The sequence below is a fragment of the Oryctolagus cuniculus genome, chromosome Y (genome assembly GCF_051225735.1).
Source record: "Oryctolagus cuniculus isolate XC-2025 breed Fujian yellow rabbit chromosome Y, ASM5122573v1, whole genome shotgun sequence".
NCBI classification, from domain to species: Eukaryota; Metazoa; Chordata; class Mammalia; order Lagomorpha; family Leporidae; genus Oryctolagus; species Oryctolagus cuniculus.
In genome coordinates this window covers 1235495-1260467 of record NC_142889.1, presented here as the reverse complement: position 1 = coordinate 1260467, position 24973 = coordinate 1235495, and the positions used below count along the sequence as shown (strand labels likewise).

General features: G+C 42.1%; 1 long non-coding RNA gene and 1 pseudogene across 1 annotated transcript; one reads left to right on the top strand and one right to left on the bottom strand.

Annotated features, from left to right (window-relative positions):
* The first annotated feature begins 1159 nt into the window (after positions 1-1159).
* On the top strand, positions 1160-1699 carry LOC149119099 (heat shock transcription factor, Y-linked pseudogene; annotated as a pseudogene).
* Positions 1700-14690: 12991 nt separating this feature from the next.
* Positions 14691-16929, bottom strand: LOC149119098 (uncharacterized). Its single transcript, XR_016228722.1, has 2 exons — positions 16838-16929; positions 14691-15116 (listed from the first exon to the last, which is right to left on the bottom strand). It is a non-coding gene; the product is annotated as an uncharacterized LOC149119098 (long non-coding RNA).
* Positions 16930-24973: the final 8044 nt, after the last annotated feature.

Genomic DNA, 24973 nt, shown 5'->3' with positions numbered 1-24973 from the left:
TCAGCACAGCCACAGGAAGTTGGGTTCTGGGCACAGGCTGTCAGGTCTAGGTACCATCAGGGCCACACAGGGCAGCCTCAGGGAGTGAGGTCCTGGCAGCAGACTGACAGGTTCCCGGTGAAGTCAAGGAAGTGGATTCTGGCTTCAGTACAGTAGAGATTGCTGAACAAAGTAACTCCCTGCATCCAAAGCTTCTGTGCTGTAAGCCCCCCTGTGACTCCCTGTATCCAAAGCTTCCATGTTGTATGTAACTCCGTTTTCCTGCTGATGTAGCCCTTTTTCCCTTTAAAAACTCTCCCTAAGAAAGATCGGGGCCTCACTCCTTCCTCTGCTGTGCTGGTTGGTTGGATGGGGTCCCTGTCGCGGCTTGTACTCCTGAATAAACCTTGCTTTTGCAGTTCGGTGTGATCGACACTCTGGGGGTCTCTGCAGGGATCTAATGATCTGGGCACAGCATACTTTTTGGTACCCAGCAGTTGAATTATTAATAAAGACCCTCCACGACATTGAGAAACTGAGGACTGGATGACTTCAATGCTGAACATGATCCAAAGAAAAATTGATTCCAATTGTTCTCAAGCTTTTGAAAACATGGATATTATCCCAGACTCCTTTTATGAGGCCAGCATCACCTAATTCTAAAACCAGAAAAAGATACAATAAGGAAAGATAATTATAGAGCAATGTCTGATGAATATAGATGCAAAAGTCCTCAACAAAGTACGATATAATTAAATCCAACAATGTATCAGCAAGAATGTGCATCAGGACCAAGTCAAATTTATTCCTGGCATGCAGGAATCATTCAACTTATGAAAGTTTAGTAAAGAATGTAGCTAGAAAGAAGGGAAAACTTCTAATTTAGGCATTTTATCCATTTTATTTAACCAAAATATTTGCTGCGACAAGACTTTGCAACATGTGTATTGTGTAAATTATCTGTGAATGTTTTATTTTAACTTGTTTTGCAGGGAGGAAAACCAACATTAGGCAGAAAGTCATATTTGCATTGCTAAGAGACAAGTCCTCTTATGATGTCACAGTAACTCAGGACCATGGTGATGGCTGACATCAGCTAGTCTTGTGTAAGTCTACTAAAGCAACATTTGAGGCCTCAGTTCTCAAAACCAGGCAGAAGCCAAAGAAAAATTTATTTGAGATGGCCCAGGTTCCCTCAGAAGTTCAAGGTGTCTCTCCTCAGAGTGGAACAACTGATTCAGAAAACACCACTGAAGCTCCAGGCTGGTATCCCACAATTGATAATGACTTGGATTTAAGGTCTGTAGTTGAAGAAAATGCCTTTCAAGCTTTATCTGAAGGACCCTTGATAAAAAGACCACGCTATACACTTTGTATGTCTGACACCCCAGAAGGGAATGATTTTGTTTCTCTGACCTTTCCTGTAAAACTTTGGAAGATAGTTGAAAGTGATCAATTTAAGTCAATTTGGTGGGACGAAAATGGGACTTCTATTGTGATAAATGAAGAATACTTTAAGAAAGAAGTGTTGGAAAGAAAGACCCCTTTTAAGATATTTGAAACAGACAGCATGAAAAGTTTAGTTCGACAGCTTAACCTTTATGGATTTAGAAAAATACGACAAGATTTCCAAAGCTCTGCATCCCTGACTGACTTTCTGGAAGAAGAAAACAACATACCTGTTTTTAGCAAGGTATTCAACATATTCACTTACAACTAATGTAGGCATCACAACTAAGTTTAGTTTGTACCTCACTTAATATATTTATTTATGGAGTAAGACACAAAGTTTAAAATTAGCTGGATCAACATTAAATTTTTATGAGAAGAAAGTTTGAAATTCAAAAATATAAGCAATGTTACTAGTTATTTTGAATCTTATCAATGAGCTCCACACAAAGAAGTTAAGGTCAGTTTAGTGGAACGGTTATCATATTTAAATGTTTGCTAACTTTTACATTTAGGAATAATCAAGTTTTATTTGTTGTAATTATGTTGAACCTGATATTTTAGATTTTATAATTTTATCTATTCATTTATTCATAGATTGCATATATTCATATATATTAATTTGTGACTCTTGGTTTGAAGTATCACTAAATGCTTTCTCCTTTGGTTTCAGTTACTGTTCTATCAGAATCCAAATTTTAAGCGAGGATGTCCCCAACTTCTAGTAAGAATGAAGCGCAGAGTTGGGATTAAACACACATCTCCACCATCTGCTTCTTTAGTTCACAATCTTGACAAGACATACCACAGTGCAGGCGAGTATGTGCATACTCAAAATCCTAGCTCATCTACAGAAACTAATGAAGAAAGGTTACTTTCAACTTCTACAAATTTAAATGTGCTTCCTACTAGCCACAGAATTGCTAATTCAAATGATCCAGTGACAAGTAATATTTTGACTCCATCATCAACTTTAATTGCACCATCAGTACAATTTGTAACAAATCAACATGCTCTTTTAAATCAAATGACCACTTCTCATAGGCATTCATATAGCACCTACTCTCAAGCACATGGCCATATCCTGAATGTTGTGACAACTACAACTTCTATTTCCCAATTTCAAATATTGTCTCCTGTACAGAATAATTATTTTGGACTGATGGCAAACCGTCCTGTTTTTGCACCTAGACATCCTTCTTTAGCAACAATTGTGGGTCCTTTTTCTAGCACGTTAACAGCAAGCAATCCATGGTTCACTATGCCAATGATAGCTAGTAGAACTGCTGCCTCCCCGCCAATGTCAACTAATCAACCATCCTCAATATACCAATATCCTAATTTTAACTGACCTTTGACTAAATGAAAATTAGACACGGAAAGGTGTTATGTTCATCAGTTCTGGAAAAATAACTGAAATTCTATTACTTGAACAATAAAATGACATGTTCAACTTTATGATTTTTTTTCTTTTCAAAATATAGTTTTATAGTAAATATTTTATATTGACAGGAGGCTAGTCTGCTATTAGTTGTGTAGTTTATGAAGTTCCAGTCATTTGATATGAAACTTCACATTGAATATTTGAAAGTTAACTTTATTTCATTTTATATTTTATAAAGAAATGTATTAATACATTGCATTCTCAGGGTCAAAGCAAATGCATTAATAATTGCTAGAACATAATTCTATTCAATTTTTTAAGTTAGTCTGGTTTTTTTGGTAGCTTTTATTTAATCAATATAAATTTCCAAAGTACAGCTTATGGATTACAATGGCTTCCCCCCCATAACATCCCTCCCACCCACAACCCTCCCCTTTCCCACTCCCTCTCCCCTTCCATTCACATCAAGATTCATTTTCGATTCTCTTTATATACAGAAGATCAGTTTAGCATACATTAAGTAAAGATTTCAGGCCAGCGCCGCGGCTCACTAGGCTAATCCTCCGTCTAGCGGCACCGGCACACCGGGTTCTAGTCCCGGTCGGGGCGCCGGATTCTGTCCCGGTTGCCCCTCTTCCAGGCCAGCTCTCTGCTGTGGCCAGGGAGTGCAGTGGAGGATGGCCCAGGTGCTTGGGCCCTGCACCCCATGGGAGACCAGGAAAAGCACCTGGCTCCTGGCTCCTGCCATCGAATCAGCGCGGTGCGCCGGCCGCAGCGCGCCGGCCGCGGCGGCCATTGGAGGGTGAACCAACGGCAAAGGAAGACCTTTCTCTCTATCTCTCTCTCTCACTGTCCACTCTGCCTGTCAAAAAAAAAAAAATTAAAAAAAAAAAGATTTCAACAGTTTGCTCCCACACAGAAACATAAAGTGAAAAATACTGTTTGAGTATTAGTTATAGCATTAAATCTCAATGTACAGCACACCAAGGACAGAGATCCTACATGAGGAGTAAGTTCACAGTGACTCCTGTTGTTGACTTAACAAATTGACACTCCTGTTTATGGCATCAGTAATCACCCTAGGCTCTAGTCATGAGTCGCCAAGGCTATGGAAGCCTTTTGAGTTTGCCGACTTCGATCTTGTTCGGACAGGGTCATAGTCAAAGTGGAAGTTCTCTCCTCCCTTCAGAGAAAGGTACCTCCTTCTTTGATGGCCCATTCTTTCCACTGGGATCTCACTCACAGAGATCTTTCATTTAGGTGTTTTTTTTTTTTTTTCCAGAGTGTCTTGGCTTTCCATGCCTGAAATACTCTCATGGGCTCTTCAGCCAGATCTGAATGCCTTAAGGGCTGATTCTGAGGCCAGAGTGCTGTTAGGACATCTGCCATTCTATGAGTCTGCTGTGTATCCTGCTTCCCACATTGGATGGTTCTCTCCCTTTTTGATTATATCAGTTAGTATTAGCAGACACTAGTCTTGTTTGTGTGATCCCTTTGACTCTTAGACCTATCAGTGTGATCAATTGTGAACTGAAATTGATCACCGGGACTAGTGAGATGGCATTGGTACATGCCACCTTGATGGGATTGAATTGGAATCCCCTGGTATGTTTCTAACTCTACCGTTTGAGGTAAGTCAGCTTGAGCATGTCCCGAATTGCACATCTCTTCCCTCTCTTATTCCCACTCTTATGTTTAACAGGGATCACTTTTCAGTTAAGTTTCAGCACTTAAGAAGAATTGTGTGTTAATTACAGAATTCAACCAATAGTAATAGAACAAGAAAAGAAAAAATACTAAAATGGATAAAGTATTACATTGTACATCAACAGTCAGGACAAGAGCTGATCAAGTCGCCATTTCTCACAGTGTCCATTTCACTTCAACAGGTTTCCTCTTTGGTGCTCAGTCAGTTGTCACCGATCAGGGAGAACATATGATATTTGTCCCTTTGGGACTGGCCTATTTCACTCAGCATGATGTTTTCAAGGTTTCTCCATCTTGTTGCAAATGACTGGGTTTCATTGTTTTTGACTGCTGTATAGTATTCTATAGAGTACATGTCCCATAATTTCTTTATCCAGTCTACTGTTGATGGGCATTTAGGTTGGTTCCAGGTCTTAGCTATTGTGAATTGAGCTGCACTAAACATTAATGTGCAGACAGCTTGTTTGTTTGCCAATTTAATTTCCTTTGGGTAAATTCCAAGGAGTGGGATGGCTGGGTTGTATGGTAAGGTTATATTCAGGTTTCTGAGGAATCTCCAGACTGACTTCCATAGTGGCTTGACCAGTTTGCATTCCCACCAACAGTGGGTTAGTGCCCCTTTTTCCCCACATCCTCGCCAGCATCTGTTGTTGGTAGATTTCTGAATGTGAGCCATTCTAACCGGGGTGAGGTGGAACCTCATTGTGGTTCTGATTTGCATTTCCCTGAGTGCTAGTGATCCTGAACATTTAGGTTTTCTGTCTTCCTGGTTCAATTTAGGTAGATTGTATGTGTCCAGGAATCTCTCCATTTCTGATAGATTTCCCTGTTTGCTGGCATACAAGTCTGTGAGTCTAATTGGAGATCCTTTGAGAGTAATCTGACGTTTCTCTCTTGCACATTTTAGGATCTTTTCTTTATGCTTCATTGTGGTGAGTTTAATTACCACGTGTCGTGGTGAGGATCTCTTTTGGTCATGTTTATTGGGGGTTCTATGAGCTTCCTGTACTAGGATGTCTCTGTCCTTCTCCAAACCTGGAAAGTTCTCTGCTAGTATCTCACTAAAAAGGCCTTCTAATCCTTTCTCTCTCTCCATGCCTTCAGGAACTCCTAGAACTCGAATGTTGGTTTTTTCAATAGTATCCTGTAGATTCCCAACAATATTTTTTAGATTTCTAATTTCCTCTTCTTTTCTTTGGTTTGACTGTATGTTTTCCTGTGCTCTATCTTCTAAGTCCGATATTCTCTCTTCTGCTTCACCCATTCTGTTTTTAAGGCTTTCTAATGTGTTTGTCATTTGATCTATTGAGCTCTTCATTTCATTTTGATTTCTCTTCACTATTACACTTTCCTGTTCTACTAGTTTCTGTGTTTCATTTTGATTCTTCCTTAAAATTTCATTTTCACGAGAGAGATTTTCAATCCTGTCCAGTAAGGATTTCTGTAGTTCAAGGATTTGCTTTTGAAAACTTCTAAATGTTCTTATCATAAATTTTTTGAAATCTCTATCTTTCATTTCTTCTATCTCATCATCTTCATAATCTTGAATTGGGGTGTCTTGTTCATTTTGGGGGTGCCATAATGTCTTCCTTGATCTTGTTTCCTCGGTTTCTGCATTTGTTGCTTGGCATTGTGGATACTCTTTGGATGCTTCTTCCCTTGCTGTGGTGTTTTTTTCTTGTTATACTATGACTGTATTAAGTGGACTGTCTGCTTTTGATGGAGCCTTAGAGGCTTGAGATGGGTGTGGCCTGAGAGCCTGTTTGGTTCCTCAGGGTTAAGGGTATGCCAAAGGTGACACTCCCAGGTTAGGCATGGTAAATCTCTCTCTTTTTTTATTTATTATTTTTTTATTCAGAAGGGAAGTAATGCTGCACAGCTAAGCAGAATTGAAGGTAGTCAGCGTCCAATCTCTGGCTCCTGTGGGTATAACATTCATCTGCTCTTTCCCAAGGACCACACAGGTAATCAGTAGAGGGATTTGTCTATGGAGAAAATCCTGAACAATCATACAACATTGAGTGGGAGAGAGGACCATCAGTACACACAGGTTGGGAGTAGAGCCACTGATGTTAGAGTAGAGGCTGTGATTACAAAGGAATGAGGCCCCAAGTGGGCTAGACAGGGTCTAGAAGAGTTACTAGTGGAGGACCTAAGGAAGCTGCTGTCTAAGCCACAAATAAGTTCTCTGATTGAGAGGCAAATAGAACCTGACAGAAGGGGCTTGATAATCTGCTGGGCTTTATGGTCCTGTCAGTTATGAGGCCCAGACTCATCTATCTCTTTACATGGGGTACATTTTAAGAGAGGTGTGAACCTCCTTGGGGAAGGCACCCTGTTGACTTCCATTACCAGCTGGCCTGGGAGGAGAGTTGGCCAGGTAAAGGCAGATGGCATCTCCAACAGGAAATTTACAGTTCTGCCTGTAATGTTGCAGACCCTGCTTGGCCACCCCTTCAGCAGCAGTGGTCACCTTGGAAGCTGGGCTGAGTGAAAGACTTTTCAGCTTAGAGCCAATAAGATCCATGACTCTCACCTGGGTATCCTTCAACTCCAGGGCAGGTCCATTTCCAGTGATCCAACTCTTGGCTGGCAGAGCTGCCAGGGCTCTTAATGAGCTGATTTCTATTAAAGTCCAGGCTTACCTCATTGAAAGCCACTGTGGTGGGCTGGCGCCGCGGCTCACTAGGCTAATCCTTCGCCTTGCAGCACTGGAACACCGGGTTCTAGTCCTGGTCGGGGCGCCGGATTCTGTCCCAGTTGCCCCTCTTCCAGGCCAGCTCTCTGCTGTGGCCAGAGAGTGCAGTGGAGGATGGCCCAAGTGCCTGGGCCCTACACCCCATGGGAGACCAGGAGAAGTACCTGGCTCCTGCCATTGGATCAGCGCGGTGCACCAGCCACGGCGGCCATTGGAGGGTGAACCAACAGCAAAGGAAGACCTTTCTCTCTGTCTCTCTCTCTCACTGTCCACTCTGCCTGTCAAAAAAAAAAAAAGAGTTGCTTTATATCAGTCTAACAATAGTATCTGATATTTTGTGCGATGCCCTCTTGTTAGCCATTGATATCCTTTAAGTGAGTCTGTGTCAGGGCCTTTTAAAGCTTCATACAGGCAGGCGCCACGGCTCACTAGGCTAATCCTCTACCTTGCGGCACCGGCACACCAGGTTCTAGTCCCGGTCAGGGCGCTGGATTCTGACCCAGTTGCCCCTCTTCCAGGCCAGCTCTCTGCTGTGGCCAGAGAGTGCAGTGGAGGATGGCCCAAGTACTTGGGTCCTGCACCCCATGGGAGACCAGAATAAGTACCTGGCTCCTGCTTTCAGATCAGTGCAGTGCGCCGGCCGTGGTGGCCATTGTAGGGTGAACAATGGCAAAGGAAGACCTTTCTCTCTGTCTCTCTCTCTCACTGCCCATGCTGCCTGTCAAAAAAAAAAAAAGAAGAAGAAGAAGAAGAAGAAGAAGAAGAAGAAGAAGAAGAAGAAGAAGAAGAAGAAGAAGAAAGAAAGCCACTGCAGTGGACTGGCCTGTTGGGTCTCTAATGGCAGATCACTGTACAGAGCTACATTTAATAGGCCTTCCACCCATCTTTACATTGCTTCTGAAGCCTAGCTCTCTTCCTTCCAGTTTTTGTTAAACCAGGCCAGAGGATGCAAGTCAAAGGGGGTGCTCAAGTCCCATCTCAAATCTGTAATTTACAGTCTGTAATTACAGACATGTTCTGATAAAGGTTTATTTCATGCCCATGAGGAAAGCTATGTCCTTACTTTAAAACCTTTCTGATCTGAAAGGGAGATTTTGACTGTTTACTGTGCTGATGGCAAAGTAATCCAAGCGATAAAATTATAATTTAAGCTTTAATTTTGGGTATGCTGTTACAGAATATATTTGCCATCCCTTTTATTATATGTAAAGATCAAATCGTGCATCCTAGAGAGTCCTTCAGTATAGTCAGTTTCCTACCTTGAAGAGAATAGAGAAATAAGGGAGCAAGTCCCAGATCACTTGCTGATGGTAACAATATCAAATGAAAACTTCTATACATTTTTTGTCTTTTTTTTTTTAATATTTTTTTATTTTTTTTATTTATTTTTTATTTTTGATAGGCAGAGTGGACAGTGAGAGAGAGAGACAGAGAGAGAAAGGTCTTCCTTTGCCATTGGTTCACCCTCCAATGGCCGCCGCTGCAGCCGGCGCACCGCGCTGATCCGATGGCAGGAGCCAGGATCCAGGTGCTTTTCCTGGTCTCCCATGGGGTGCAGGGCCCAAGCACCTGGGCCATCCTCCACTGCACTCCCTGGCCATAGCAGAGAGCTGGCCTGGAAGAGGGACAACCGGGACAGAAGCCGGCGCCCCGACCGGGACTAGAACCCGGTGTGCCGGCGCCGCTAGGCGGAGGATTAGCCTATTGAGCCACGGCGCCGGCTCACTTCTATACATTTTAATGATACTTGTATTTGGAAACATCTCTTAAATATCTAACATGGTATAGCTTTTTTAGCCAGTAAATTCAAGCACAAACATATAAAAATGGTGGGGGCTGGCACTGTGGCACAGTGAGTTAAAGCCTTGGCCTGCAGTGCTGGTATCCCACCAGTTCATGTCCTGGCTGCTCCTCTTCTGATCCAGCTCTCTGCTGTGGCCTGGGAAAGCAGTAGAAGTTGGCCCAAGTCCTTGGGCCCCTGCACCCACATGGGAGACCTGGAAGAGGCTCCTGGCTCCTGGCTTTGGATGGGCGCAGCTCTGGCTGTTGCAGCCATCTGGGGAGTGATGCAGTGGGTAGAAGACCCTCTCTCTGTCACTACCTCTCTCTGTAACTCTTTCAAATAAATAAAATAAATCTTAAAAAAAAAAAAACAACTGTGTTAGTTTCTTTCTACCACCAAGTTTAAAACATCTGATCCAGACTCAGGTCACATGAATCAAAATGTATCTGATTAATTTAGCAGTTTAAACTTATGAGCAATCTTTTATCTATAAGCCAATTAAAACAGAGTTCTTAATCAATTATCCCATGTAGACAAACAATATGTACACACATGTAACATAACATACAAGATAGGACAATAAAGCAGCTTCAGTAATAGCTTCTTAAACTCTTTGTTTTTTAAATTACTAATTGATTCAAATTACTTTCTGCTCTAAGTAGCCTGTATTAACCATGCTTTCTCTGAATTGGAACCTGTAGTGCATTATTGGCTTCATCTGTTTACAGAACCATCCCATAGTACTGAATACAATAGAAGTAACTGGAAAAAGTCCATCAGAAGCTATGGGAGGGCAGCTAAACACAGAATCAACAATGTTTTAGTTTCATGAGCAGAAAATCTGATATATAAAACTGTGGATGACAAGACTTCAAATAGCCATGTTTAAAATTATAAACACATCAACCAACAAGAGGCACTTGCTAACTCCACACAGTATTTTCAAAAGCACCTGTAGGATTTTAGAAAGCATCTAATCCTTTTAGACCTCAGGGCCTTTCTCATTAAGATGACCATTAATTTAGTAACACAAGATCATTAAACTTTTTAACATTCAGACATTTATATCAGTAGCATTTTATATTATAAAACTTAAAATTTAGCACCACTTCACATCTTGACAGTACTTCTAATATAATCCAAATAGCCTGATTAGTTGTGTCTCTCTATGATGAGACATATGTCTTTGAAATTTCCAGGAGCACATCTGGAATTGTCAAAGTGTAAATTTTTGGAATTTTGATTTTTTGAATGACTGTCAAGGATGTCAAGAAAGCTCAAAATCTAAAATATCTGGTTGAAATAAAATTCTTTAACATCATGACATTATATAGACCAAATCTGATCCTTGTTACAAGGTGACTATTCAAATGCTTGGAAAAAAAAAAAAAGCACATATTTAAATAACCCACAGCTCTAAATAAAAACTCAGCTATTTTTAAATAATTAGGATTTAACAGAGACATCAAGGGAACATAATAGATAGCTTTAACTCACTGCTTTAAGAATCATATCCTGGCTGGCACCGCGGCTCACTAGGCTAATCCTCCGCCTAGCGGCGCCGGCACACCGGGTTCTAGTCCCGGTCGGGGCGCCGGATTCTGTCCCGGTTGCCCCTCTTCCAGGCCAGCTCTCTGCTGTGGCCAGGGAGTGCAGTGGAGGATGGCCCAAGTGCCTGGGCCCTGCACCCCATGGGAGACCAGGTTAAGCACCTGGCTCCTGCCATCGGATCAGCGTGGTGCGCTGGCCGCAGCGCGCCAACCGTGGCGGCCATTGGAGGCAAAAGGAAAACCTTTCTCTCTGTCTCTCTCACTGTCCACTCTGCCTGTCCAAAAATTAAATAAATAAAAAAAATAACTTATAAAGTGTTACTCAGGTTCTATGTCAATTTCTCCAGGTTTATTTTAACTCGTCAACTAATTTTCTACTGCCAAATTTTATGTGCCTGGAGAGCAGGCACTGGGTCTGCTTCTACACCAAAAGACAGTGTATGACATTAGAAAGATAGATCATTAATTAATGTTCAAAAATACACAAGGGTCAATGAACTCATGGGATAGTAGGACTGATGGATAGCTGGACTAGTGGGTGGATGGAAGGATAGTTGTGTGGATGAATGGGTGGTTGTATGTGAGTAGATGAATGGGTGGATAGGTAGGTGACTGGTTGTGGATGGATGGGTAGTTGTTATGTTTGGATGAGTTGGTATGTTCATGAGTGTATGAATGGGTGGATAGGTAGGTGACTGGATTCTTGGATGACTTGATCAGATGGACTGAGAAGAAGCCAAGAAGTCTAGGAGGCTTAGGATTTCATGGAGATGCTTGACAGGATTCTGTGAGAATTTTTCCTCAAGTGGCTAAATGCAGATTTTCTAATCATCACTTAATATATGCAGAGCATATGTATAGAGGGTATTATCATGATCTAAAAGGACTAGAGTAGAAATGGAAGCTTCTAGTACATGTCATAATATGACTGTATTGTAACTTCAAATGATGATCAGAGGGCCCTGGAACAACCTGTCATAAAATAGGCACATCAGATGGCTTCTGGATCTTTAAAGTGGCTTGCTGTAAAGGCACTCTCCAATTGTCAGTCATATACAAAAGTCATACCATGGAATTATATTGAAATACCCTAGAGACCCCAACAATTATCAAGCTGAATAATCTCACATTAACATAGTACTTAAAGAGTTGGAAATGTCTTTCTATATGTATTTACTCATTTAATTTTCCCACCTTTTTGTGAGGCATGCACTAATCTCATTTTACAATGAAAATCGAGCATCAGATAGGTTGAGAGATATGCTTTAATAATGGATAAAACTGTTTACATGAATGAAGTCAAGGGCCATTTGTGTCTTTTCATCCTACATTGAGTGCCTTTTCTCTTTCCTGATACCTGTGGGTAGAGGAAATGTATAGTACAAAGTGCACACTGCAAAATCAATCCATGCAGGACTGATAAGTCAATGGGCAACACTGGGAACTTAAGTTTTTTGTCATACATTGTCTCATGTACAACACATCCCTATTTTTTTCCAGAGAACACACAGGAATGGAGAACAAAGTGTTCCATCCCAACCTCATTATTCTTTTGGCAAACCCAATAAAATTCTCTCCTCCTACAGAATCTGACAGGCACACAGATGAATGCACCAGTTCCTAAAGAAATTCTTTCTTTACTGTTCTCACATACTGAGTGTCCAGGCTTGCAAAATACCAGAGTGGAATGTACCCTGGCCCTTGCCTATGCTGCTGCTGGCTCCTGACTTCAGAGCAGCACAGCACCGGCTGTTGTGACCATCTGGGGAGTGAACAAATGGTTCTCTGTCTCTCTCTCTAACTCTGCTTCTCAAATAAATAAAATCTATAAATTAAAAAAAAAAAAAAAAAAAGAAAGAAACCTGACAGAGTACTACAACCAAACCCACAGTCAGTCACAGGCAGGCATGGTCAATCAAAACTTAGACACAGAAAGCTAGAATTAATCAAACCCATACACACATAGCCACTCGAACCTGAGACAGACAAGTCAGAACAAATCTAAAGGAGAGAAAACAGCTCTGAGAGGCAGTAACACAGACGCAGCCATGGGCAATAAAACCTGAAACAGAGAGAAGGTAGAATCAGTTGAACCCACAGACTAACAGACGGAGGTAAGGCCAATGAAACCTCAGACAGACATACAGAAGTCAGAAAGTGGCACAGAGGCAGCCATGAGCAATCAAACTTGAGACAGTTACAGAGAGAGGTAGAGACAGAGAGAGAGGTCTTCCATCCGCTGGTTCACTCCCTAGATGGCCACAACATCCACAGCTGAGCAGATCTGAAGCCAGGAGCCAGGAGATTCCTCCGGGTCTCCCATGCGGGTGCAGGGGCCCAAGCACTTGGGCCATCTTCTACTGCTCTCCCAGGCCACAGCAGAGAGCTGGATCAGAAGAAGAGCAGCTGGGACTAGAACCAGCACCCATATGGGATGCTGGCACTGCAGCGGCGGCTTTACCCACTATGCCACAGCACTGGCACCATAAATTTATATTTTTCATTTCATTTCTTATTAATGTTGTGAAGTACACTGCCATTCTGCTGGGTATTTCAATTCAGAATAGTGTTACAATCCCAAGAGAGGCTCTCAGGGAAGTTTCCTGCTCACCCATCCATTCATTAAGCTGCTCAAGCTGCAACCATAGCAAGTTCCTGGGGACACTACAGGACCTTGTGCACTTGCTGCAACCACCTGGGAGACACACAAACCACATGGCTGAATCATATTTGTTTGCCAATCAATGGCAGAAAACTTTAAACAGTAAAATAACATGAGAGAAAACTGTTTATAAAGTTTTTCTCAGAGAAAATGCCTATGACAACTTGTAACCATGCATCTTCCAAATATTCCAAATGAGAACCGGTATGTTCTGAAGACTGTTTGAACTGTGAACACGTGATCTTTTTTGTATATCATGGGAGAAAACTTCCTGCAGCAAACGGATAAATGGTACACAGATGATAGAAAAATATCCATGAATGAAAGATATTTGCACTACTATGAGTATGACAGCTCAATTTATGATACCTCACATATAGAATCAATCAACTTATCCATCAACTCATGCTGAATTTTAAAATTCTGTTAAATATACACTATGGAATACTACTCATGCATAAAAAGGAATGAAAGCCTGTCTTTTTAACAAAATGGATGTGACTTGAGATCATGTTGCGTAATGAAATAAGGCAGTTCCTAAAAGACAAATATGTTTTCTCTGATATACAGTACTCAGTGCAAAAACAATGCATAAAAATGAAACTTACATGTTTTTCATTGCTTTTTGAAGCAATAAGGAAATGTCCATCTCAAGCTCACCTTTTAGCTTTGGGTGGTTTGGGAATGGAATACAGGTGAATTCTATAGCAGTATATTATCATTTCAAATCCTTTCTTCTCAGCACCTGCAATCCTCAACTATTTTCTCCTCTCTCCTTGTCTCCTTTACTTCTGCATGTTTCCAACCATGGAGTCCCTCACCTTATTAACAATTCTGTCATCACACCCTGCCTTCTGGGGTTGGGCAGTTCCCTTGCCCTCTGGGAAAAGTGATGCCTTACTGCATTCTGAGATAATAAAGCTCCATTGTGTTCTTGGAAAATGAGGTTCCAGTCTTCTTGTGAAGACAGATGTCCCATTACATTGAAAATGACAGGAAGTTTTGTGTACACAGGAAGAATACCATACTCCAAGTTCAGGAAAAGATTTACAATTTTTTGGTTTAAAAAATTTACTAAGAAGTTAGTTTTCCACTTAAATACTGAATTCATCTGTTTATGAAGCTTAAAACTGGATTACAATGGATGACTGTTATAAATAAAATTTCACCTTTTAGCATACTTTTCATAGAGTAAAAAATACTCGATGTACCTTACCATCTTGACAATTTTTCCATGCATGCTAAAGAAAATGGCATCAATTACTATGCTACTTCTTCCAGTTTCAATATACTATTTCTGGAGCCACAAGTCTTATAAATTCAAAACTGTAACATACATCCTTATTTTGAAAACTGCATTTTACAAATGGATTTACAAGGATGAAAACAAATAGTTACAAAAATATAAAAGGTAACAAACTCAGTATAAAAATACTTAAGCTGACACCATTCCAAAGTATATTTTGATCATTCTTAAATGTTATAGAGACCATAAATATATTTCTGAAAGATACAGAACAAGTCCATAGACTATAGAAATTAGTTAAATACTATTCCAGACAAATCTATGACTTTCAATTTTGATTTTCAATTCTGATTAAACATCAATTTCTTGCAACTGTGACTGTCAATGGTAGAAAAGGCATTTCTTTCTCTTTTTTAAAAATGTTTTATTTCTAAGTCTCATTATATAAAAAATAAAGAATTAATATGTCACCTAAGATGGTTCAACATCAATTTTTAAAGAAATATAGTATAGTAAATACATTAAAAAAAAAACGGAATTAAGACAATTTGTTTTAATAAACAATACTCATGGTAAATAAAGTTCTATTCTTCTTAAGTTGATGGTCAAAATTCCCAGTTAATGTCTTCAGAAAATGAAAACTGAATTCAATTTAGATCTGTAAGTGAAAAGAAAGAGACCCATGAAGAAATAATTATTGTAACATAGGAATCTCTTCAGGATTACATGTCAAATTCCTTTTAAATGAAATAGATTATACATTAGATTTTCTCAATTCCTATCTACTGTTAGTAAAATCTTTCTGTTTCAGATGTTCTACTATGGGAAATATCCTTAAAAGTTCAGTATACCCTTCTGTCCTTTAACAATTAGATGAGGCACAGTCCTACCCAAATCTGTTCTCTGAGTGATTAGTCACAGGAGCAAAATTATATAACCTATAAACCTCCCAGAAAAATGATCCAGAAGTTGTTAGGATTTTAGGTAATGAAGGAAAAGTAAAATCTTATAAAAATGCACAAATCTACCCTGAATCCATGATAGTTACACTTTTGATGCTTGACAAAGAAATTAACTGTTAATACTTTCTACCCTTGGGAATCCATCGTATCTAGGATCTGCAAAGGAAGTTCTGTATGTTTTAAGATAGATTAAGATATATAGTATAAAGTATATATTAAACTTATATAAAACCAGCAGATTACTTTGTGTTTAAAATTTTTTAATGCACATACACAAAGATACTAGCCTTCATAATTTTTGGAAACTCTGGTTATTATATTGCATGAACTTGGTCAAAAACAACTGCAAAAAATCATTTTGTGTTTTTCTATGTGTGCATTGTTTGTGTGTGCAACTATGCAGATTTTTTTTCTGAACTATTTTTGTTGCACTGTGGTAAGAAAAAATCTAGATTGAAATGTAAGCTATATAGTTATTTTAATAGATAAACAGAAAATCAGGATGTTTCATTTAAATTGAGTTAACAACAGAACAGTAGCAAGGCATTCAGTTCTGTGTCCTCATCACTTTTTTAAGTTTGCACAAAATAAACATGCAACAAGACCAAACCAAGGATCTGGGCAATAACAATGCCTCACAAAGAAATTAGTATTTTCCTATTACATGCTCCATAATATCTGTCTCCACAATCAGGCTTTAAGAGTCTGCAGTAGGGCCAGCACACTGTGGAATAGTGGGCTAAGCTTCTGCCTTGAAGAGCAGTATCCATGCTGCTCCGTATCTGATCCAGCTACCTGCTAATGGCCTGTGAAATCCAGCTAAAGATGGCCCAAGCAGAAGGCCCTGCCACCCATATGGGAGATCCAAATGAAGCTACCTAGACCAGCACTGGCTGCTGCAGCTATCTGCAAATGGAAGATCCTGTCTCTCTCTGTCTCTCTTCACATCTCTTTCAAAATAAGTAAATTAGCCCCTGCACCACATGGAAAAAGCTCCTGGCTCCTGGCTTCAGCTCAGCACAGATGCAGCCATTGCAGACATTTGGGGAGTGAACCAGAAGATGGAAGACCTCTGTCTCTCTCTCTCATACCTCTCTGTAACTCTGCATCTCAAATAAACCTTTAAAAAAAGCAGCAATTTCAGTATATCACTAAGTTAGTTCAAACAAAAATCTTCTACTATTTTATTTAACAGAAATATCTATTTAGATACTCTGCTTATACAAACTGTAACCATGCAATATCCACTGGGAAAGTTAATAATTACTTTTCAGAAAGTGCTTGTCCAAGTATAAACACCTAGATTGGCTAGATTGTTTCTAATAATATATTCAAATTCACAGCATTTCCATTATGCATTAAGCACTAAACATTATTAGCAAACACACCCCCTCAACCTTTAGGGTCATGTACTTACATCATCAATGTCTTCATCATCATCTCCAATATCATCAAACTGGATTTCATCATCATCTCCAGGACCAAATGTATCGGTTTCATTGATTTTAGCTAAATAAATAATAAATGCATAAAAAACATTCATTACACAATTAAAATGTTATTAAAATGAGTAACCGCAAGAGTCTTATTATAGGCCAACCTTCCATTCAACCAAAGTTCTGCTATTAGGAGCAAAATATATTGCTTTAGAGCCGGCGCCGTGGCTCAATAGGCTAATCCTCCACCTTGCGGCGCCGGCACACCGGGTTCTAGTCCCGGTCGGGGCGCCGGATTCTGTCCCGGTTGCCCCTCTTCCAGGCCAGCTCTCTGCTATGGCCAGGGAGTGCAGTGGAGGATGGCCCAGGTGCTTGGGCCCTGCACCCCATGGGAGACCAGGAAAAGCACCTGGCTCCTGGCTCCTGCCAGGATCAGCGCGGTGCGCCGGCTGCAGCGGCGGCCATTGGAGGGTGAACCAGTGGCAAAGGAAGACCTTTCTCTCTCTGTCTCTCTCTCTCACTGTCCACTCTGCCTGTCAAAAAAAATTTATATATTGCTTTATGAAGCTATATAAAGCAATCTAACAACAAAATCCCCCAGAAATTCATCTATTCCTAAGTCATTACAACAGAGAATATATGTGCTGCACTTTTGTTCAGTGCAACATAATTTTAATAACATTTTAAAAATTTAACAATTTTAAAAACATCAAATGAGTATGACTAAACAACATGTAGTCACATGAAGTATAAAACATCATGAGATTAAAACAACTAGTTCTACAACTACTGGAGAAACTTAGCAAACCAGAGCAAGATTTAGTCAAATCATGTTTATCATTTAAGAAATAACAGTGATGCACAGCTGGTGCTGTGGCATACTGGGCTAAGCATCTGCCTGCAGCGACACCATCCCATATGGGCACCAGTTCGAGTCCTGGCTACTTCATTTCTGATCTAGCTCTCTGCTCTGGCCTGAGAAAGCAGTTGGAGATGGCTCAAGTCCTTGGGCCCCTGCACCCACATGGGAGACCCAGAGGAAGCTCCTGGCTCCTGGCTTCAGATCAGAACAGCTCTGGCCATTGCGGCCAATTGGAGAGTGAATCAGTGGGTGGAGGACCTCTCTCTCTCTGTCTCATCTCTATGTCTCTCTGTAATTTTGTCTTTCAAATAAATAAATAAATCTTTTTAAAATAAATACATAATAAAAGAGAAAAGGAGGTGCTAGACTAATTCACAGACATCGGCACTTCCTCAAATGCAAAGAATTTCAATTGATTTTCAGATCTTTCTCTGTGTCTCTCCCTCTCACTGTCTGCAACTCTACCTCTCAGATAAATAAATAAAATCTTTTTAAGAAAATGAAAACTATGAGTCGGCTGAGAAATGTTAAATGGAAAAATGCTAATAATGTGTTACTTTGACAGACGTTTATACAAATCCAGGTTTCAAAGTTTTGCAAACTTACAAACTCACCAGAAAGTGTATATATTTAATGTCACAGACAACTCCATGAAAATTCCTTCAACTAAACACAAAGAATGAAAATATCTATGACATAGCCGGCACCGCGGCTCAGTAGACTAATCCTCCGCCTTGCGGCGCCGGCACACCGGGTTCTAGTCCCGGTCGGGGCGCTGGATTCTGTCCCGGTTGCCCCTCTTCCAGGCCAGCCCTCTGCTGTGGCCCGGGAGTGCAGTGGAGGATGGCCCAAGTGCTTGGGCCCTGCACCCCATGGGAGACCAGGAGAAGCACCTGGATCCTGGCTCCTGCCATCGGATCAGCGCGGTGCGCCGGCCGCAGCAGCCATTGGAGGGTGAACCAACGGCAAAGGAAGACCTTTCTCTCTGTCTCTCTCTCACTGTCCACTCTGCCTGCCAAAATAAATAAATAAATAAATAAATAAATAAATAAATAAATAAATAAATAAAAGAAAAATAAAAAAAGAAAAAAAAGAAAATATCTATGACAGAGTAGATTAATAATAATAGACATTACCATGTTCAGGAAGCTCGCCATATGCCTTCAGACTTCTAGCTTCATCTGCGTTGTATTTTAAAATTACGTCTGCTTTGTTATCCTTAGAAATAAACAAACTTGTAAAACTCATAACACTGCACTGCTTTTCTTCCTTTACCCACCCGTACTCTAGTAAAAAATTCTAAAACAAATAGAAAAAAATATATAATTTTAAATAATTAAAAATATAGGACATCTGAGCCGGCGCCGTGGCTCAATAGGCTAATCCTCCGCCTTGCGGCGCCGGCACACCGGGTTCTAGTCCCGGTCGGGGCGCCGGATTCTGTCCCGGTTGCCCCTCTTCCAGGCCAGCTCTCTGCTATGGCCAGGGAGTGCAGTGGAGGATGGCCCAGGTGCTTGGGCCCTGCACCCCATGGGAGACCAGGAAAAGCACCTGGATCCTGGCTCCTGCCATCGGATCAGCACGGTGCGCCGGCTGCAGCGGCGGCCATTGGAGGGTGAACCAACGGCAAAGGAAGACCTTTCTCGCTGTCTCTCTCTCTCACTGTCCACTCTGCCTGTCAAAAAAAAAAAAATATATATAGGACATCTGTAATTTCATCTGAATAAAGTAGGACAGGGAAACAATCTTCTATTTTTCATAAATCACTAAAAACAAGCAGTAGTAACAAAACATCATAATGACATACAAAATATTCAGTTTCGAAAAACAACAAATTATGACTTAAGAACAGGTTTTTGGAAAACTAAAGAGGCTGGGACAACCCTCAAATCCTATAGGAAAACTAGATTGAGTTTCAGGTTCCTGGCTTTGGCTTATTCCAGCTTTGACTGCTCTGTGCATTCTGCGAAGTTTTTTTCTTTTTTTTAAAGATTTATTTTATTTATTTGAAAGACAGATATACAGAGAAAGAGGAGGAGACAGAGACGTCTTCCAACGTTGGTTCACTGTCCAGTTGGCTGCAACAGCCAGAGCTGCACCTGGCTCCTGGATCGTGGAGCTCTGGCTGTTGCAGCCAACTGGACAGTGAACCAACGGATGGAAGATGTCTCTTTCTCTGCTTCTCTCTGTAAATCTTTCAAATAAAGGCCTTTCTTTCTCACTCACTGCTTCTGTCTCGGGCTCTCTGTAACTCTGCCTTTCAAATAAATAAATAAATATTTAAAATAAATACATATATAAATAGAAACTGTATTGACCAAGTCTTCTTACAAAAAATAAAAACAAATACACGATTAATAAATTGTAGTAAAAACACTATAGTGTTAAACAAAATGCAAACAGCAGAATGGTTAAAAACACACTGGCCTAGAATTGCCCAACAATGTTAATTCTGTGTTTCCTAACAATTAATGACTTGCTATGGAGGCTGCAACATAAATTTAAACTTAGTTTTTACCTGATACTCTCGGAGACCAATCAAAATAATGTCTGAGGTATTTATCCAAACCTATGAAACAGATTTTACAGCATATTATTTTCATTTGAAGATGATTTTAATGTTAAATGAATCTTTCCACAAAACACATACTACAAAGGGTTTTCCAACAGTTCAGAAAGAAATTAAAAAAGAAATTCTGGTACCCAAAATATGAAATCCACACATAGGAAGTCTCTTCAAAAGTGTTCAAGTGAAATGGATACTATCATTAAACAATGTATACATTTCAAAAGGAATCTATAGGACTTCACATTCAAATTTCTCATACCATTTGCAGTTCTATTTAACTAAAATGTAACACATAAACTGAATGAATTACCCATCTCTTTTGTCACTTTTAAAACTAAAAAATTGTTTTTTTCACATTAACATTTAGTTGAATGTAGTACTGTAGAAATCATTTATCATTTCTATATTAACTATCCAGTAAACATTTACAGCTACAATATATAATTCTTTATACAAATAGAATCTTTTGAGAAGTTTAATTTGTGTTCTCAAATAAATAACTGTTTCGTTTTAAGTCTTTGGCAATTTACAAAATTGAACTGCTTGGCAAACAGTTGTATACCTGAAGTAAAGTAATTCTTTGCAGCAAATTTTATAATAAAAGAAATCTATACACCTACCTTCTTTCTCAATTTTCCTCTAATATGGCATAATCGCTTTACACCATCAAAGCACATTGCTTCTAATCGTCCATTTCCCAGCATTTTGATTACTTGTGCATACTCTGAGGAGAATAAAAGAGTTGCAAAAAATGTTCTTTGTTCTCATAAAAATCTCAGTGATTTTTTTCAAGATTTATTTATTGAAAAGTCAGACTTACAGAGACAGAGAGAAACAGAGCCAGACAGAAATACAGAGAGATTGCGCTTTTGTTGCTTTATTTCCCCAAGGGCCACAAAAAACTCTAGGCTGAGTCATTTTCTACTGCTTCTCTCAACCAACAACATCGGGCCCAATTTCAGTAGAAACAAGCCTAGGAATAAGCAATCTGATACAGTGGGCTGGGTTGCCTATATCACATGCCAAAGTCATCACCGCTCCAGTTCTGATGCAGCTTCCTGTTAATGTACCTGATGACCACACAGGAGAGCTAAATGGTGTTCTTGGCTGCAGGCTTCCACCTACCCAAGCCCTGGCTGTTATAACCACTTGTTGAAAGAAGTGGTGGTGGAAGATGTCGTTCTCCATGTCACCCTCTCTCTTTCTCTCTGTGTTTCAAAGAAATCTTTAAGAACATGAGTGCAACAACAAATGGTAGCTCTTTCTCTTTTTCTCAAAAAAAAAGCCATTCTTTAAAAAAATCTGAGCCTGATTTAATTATTGCACATTTGTATATATGAATCTATTACCATACTATACCACAAAAATATGGGCAATTAAAACAATAATTTTAAAATAAAGAAAAAATAAAAATATGAATGATAGCACACAGCAATCTTCTAGAAATAATCAATAAACAAATAGAAGGGAAACAGATTACAAAATCCTCACAAGAGTAAAATTTCAGAACTCTATGACACAATATTGATGAATTTATAATTATATTTTCATTAATTTGAAAACCTAAATTGTGAAGTTTTCACATGTTAGCTGGTCACTTTTCCTGATTTCTGAGTTAACTGTCCAATGTGCATTTTTTTAAAGATTTTATTTATGGGGCCAGTGCTGTGGTGCAGTGGTTTAACACCCTGGCCTACAATACTAACATCCCATTTGAGCACCGGATTCTGTCCCGGTTGCCCCTCTTCCAGGCCAGCTCTCTGCTGTGGCCCGGGAGTGCAGTGGAGGATGGCCCAAGTCCTTGGGCCCTGCACCCCATGGGAGACCAGGAGAAGCACCTGGCTCCTGTCATCAGATCAACGCGGTGCGCTGGCCGCAGCAGCCATTGGAGGGTGAACCAATGGCAAAGGAGGACCTTTCTCTCTGTCTCTCTCTCTCACTGTCCACTCTGCCTGTCAAAAAATAAAATAAAAAAATAAATAAAATGAAGTAAAAGTAAGAAAAGAGAGAAGTGAGCTGGCTTCAAGACCATGTCCGCCCGGAGTCGCAGAAACAGGACGCACACACAAACCCGGCCTGTGATTGGCCCCCGGGTCTGAGACAGGGGGAAGCCATTGGCTGCCCGACGTGTCACCCAGGCGAGTCCAGCCCAGACGGAGGGCGAGGTCGGCGGCGAGGCTTCCGGGAGTTGTAGTCTCCCCGCTCCGCCCTGTCCAAGCCTACTGTGGCTGGACGGTGTGAAACCAGGACATTTGGCCCACAGATGATAAAAGCAAAATGATAATTTAGGTCAGGAAAATTAGATCAAGGAGCTTTATTTAAAAGAAAAGAGAGAAGAGAGCTGTGCGGAATCGCGGTTCAGCACCACTTACGCCCCGAGCCGCTGAAACAGGAAGCACACGCCTGCCCAGCGTCTGATTGGTCCCCGCGTCTGAGACGGGGGGAGCCATTGGCTGTGAACTCGTCATTCTGCGCCCAGAACCCCACCCCCTGAGGCTCCACTGCCTGCTCTCGACTGGACGGGGAACCTGTTCTGAGAGGAGGAGCGTGGTGGGGGCAAGAGGTGCCGAGTCACCCCACGGACTCCGGGAGGCGGGTGAGAGCAGTCCTGAGGCGGGCAGCCAGCAGACTCGTTTATTTCAGTTGCTACAGCTGCTTCTATGGCCAAGACAGCCCATCCAGTCAAGGGGCGGTCTAGGCCCTGACCAATCACAGCCTGTGGCCAGGCGGTTTCCAAAGCCATCCAATCACAGCCTGTGGCCAGGCAGGCTCTTGGTGCCAGGCAGGTTCTGAAACCATCCAGTCACGGCCTGCCATCACTCAGGCTCTGTTGTCATGTGGTTTCCTCTGTTGTCATGTGGTTTCAGAAGCCATCCAATCACGGCCTGGTGCCAGGCAATTTCTGTGGTCAGCGGCCATCTTGGCATGACCTTTTCTCCTCGGCGGCCATCTTGGCATGACCTTTTTCCCTCAGTGGCTATCTTGACAGGACCTCTTCACCTTAACGACCTTTTCACCTTACCCCTTGCCATAGTGCACAGGGAACCTGTCAGCCTGCGACCAGACACTCCCCCTTAGCTCTCATGCCTGGACGTTTTGGTCCAGGATCCTTTCCGTCTGTGGCCAAACCTGGGAACCTTTCCATCTGCGGCAGGAATCTCACGTCCTTGGCTCACCTGCCTGCCCCTGAGGGGACCAGGAACCTGTCGGTCAGCAGCCAGAGCCCACCCCCTTAGTCTCCACTGAGTGGCCCTGACGGGACCGGGAACCTGTCGGCCTGCTGACAGAACCCCACGTCATTGGCTCCGCTGACTGCCCCTGACAGCATGGGAACCTGTCAGTGTGTGACCGGAAACCAACCGCTTTAGCTCCTCTGCCTGCCCCTGATGGAGGTGGAATCCGTCACTCTGCGGCCAGAACCCCACATCCTTGGTTCCACTGACTTCCCCCTAATGGACCCAGAACCTCTCAGCCTCTGGCCAGACCCCACCTCCTTGGCTCCCCTTCCTGCCCCTGATGGGACCGGGAATCTGTCAGTCTGCCGCCAAAACCCCACCCCTTACCTCCCCTGCCTGGCCGTTCTGGACCGGGAACCTGTCAGTCTGCCACCAGAACCCCACCTCCATGGCTTCCCTGACTGCCACTGACAGAACTGAAACCCTGTCAGTCTGCGTCCAGAACCCCGCCTCCTTAGCTCCCCTGCCTTTCCCTGATGGGACCAGGAACCTCTCAGTCTCTGAGCAGAACCCCACTCCATCTGCTCCCCTTCCTGGACATCCTGCACCGGGACCTGTCAGTCTGACTCCAGAACCCAAACTCCTTAGGCTCCCCTGCCTGCCCCTAACAGCACCGGGTCATGTCAGTCTGCGACCAGAGGCTCACCTGTCTGCCCCTGACTCGACCTGGAACCTGTCAGTCTGCGGCAGGAATCCCACGTCCTTAGCTCCCCTGCCTGCCCCTGACTGGACCAGGAACCTGTCAGTCTGCAGCCAAAGCCCCACCCAGCTTGGCTCCACTGAGTGCTCTTGACAGGACCGGGAACGTGTCAGTCTGTGGCCAGAACCCCACGTCCGTAGCTGCCCGCCTGCCTTTGATAGACCTGGAACCTGCAGTCTGCAGAAAGAACCCCACCACCCTGCCTCCCTGTCCTACTCCACACGGACATGGAACCTGAAAGTCTGCCGCCAGAACCCCACATCCTTAGCTCCTTTGGCTGCCCCTGATGGGACCAGGAGCCTGTCAGTCTGCATGCAGACTTCATGTCCTTAGCTCCCCTTATTGCCCCTGACTGGACCAGGAACCTGTCAGTGTGCAGCCAAACCCCACATCCTTAGCTCCACTGCCTACCCCTGTTGGAAATGGAACCCATGAGTCTGTGGCCAGAACCCCACCCACTTTGGCTCCCCTGCCTGCCCTTGACGGACTGGGAACCTGTCAGTTGCGGCCAGAACCCCATGTCCTTAGCTGCCCTTACTGCCCCTGACTGGACCGGGAACCTGTCAGTGTGCAGCCAGAACCCCACATCCTTAGCTCCACTGCCTGCCTCTGTTGGACCCAGTACCTGTAAGTCTGCGGCTAGAACCCCAGCTCCTGGGCTCATTTCCCGCCCCAGATGGACCCGGAATGTGTCAGTCTGCCACTAGAACCCTAACTTCTTTGCTCCCCTGACTTGCCCCTAACTGGAGC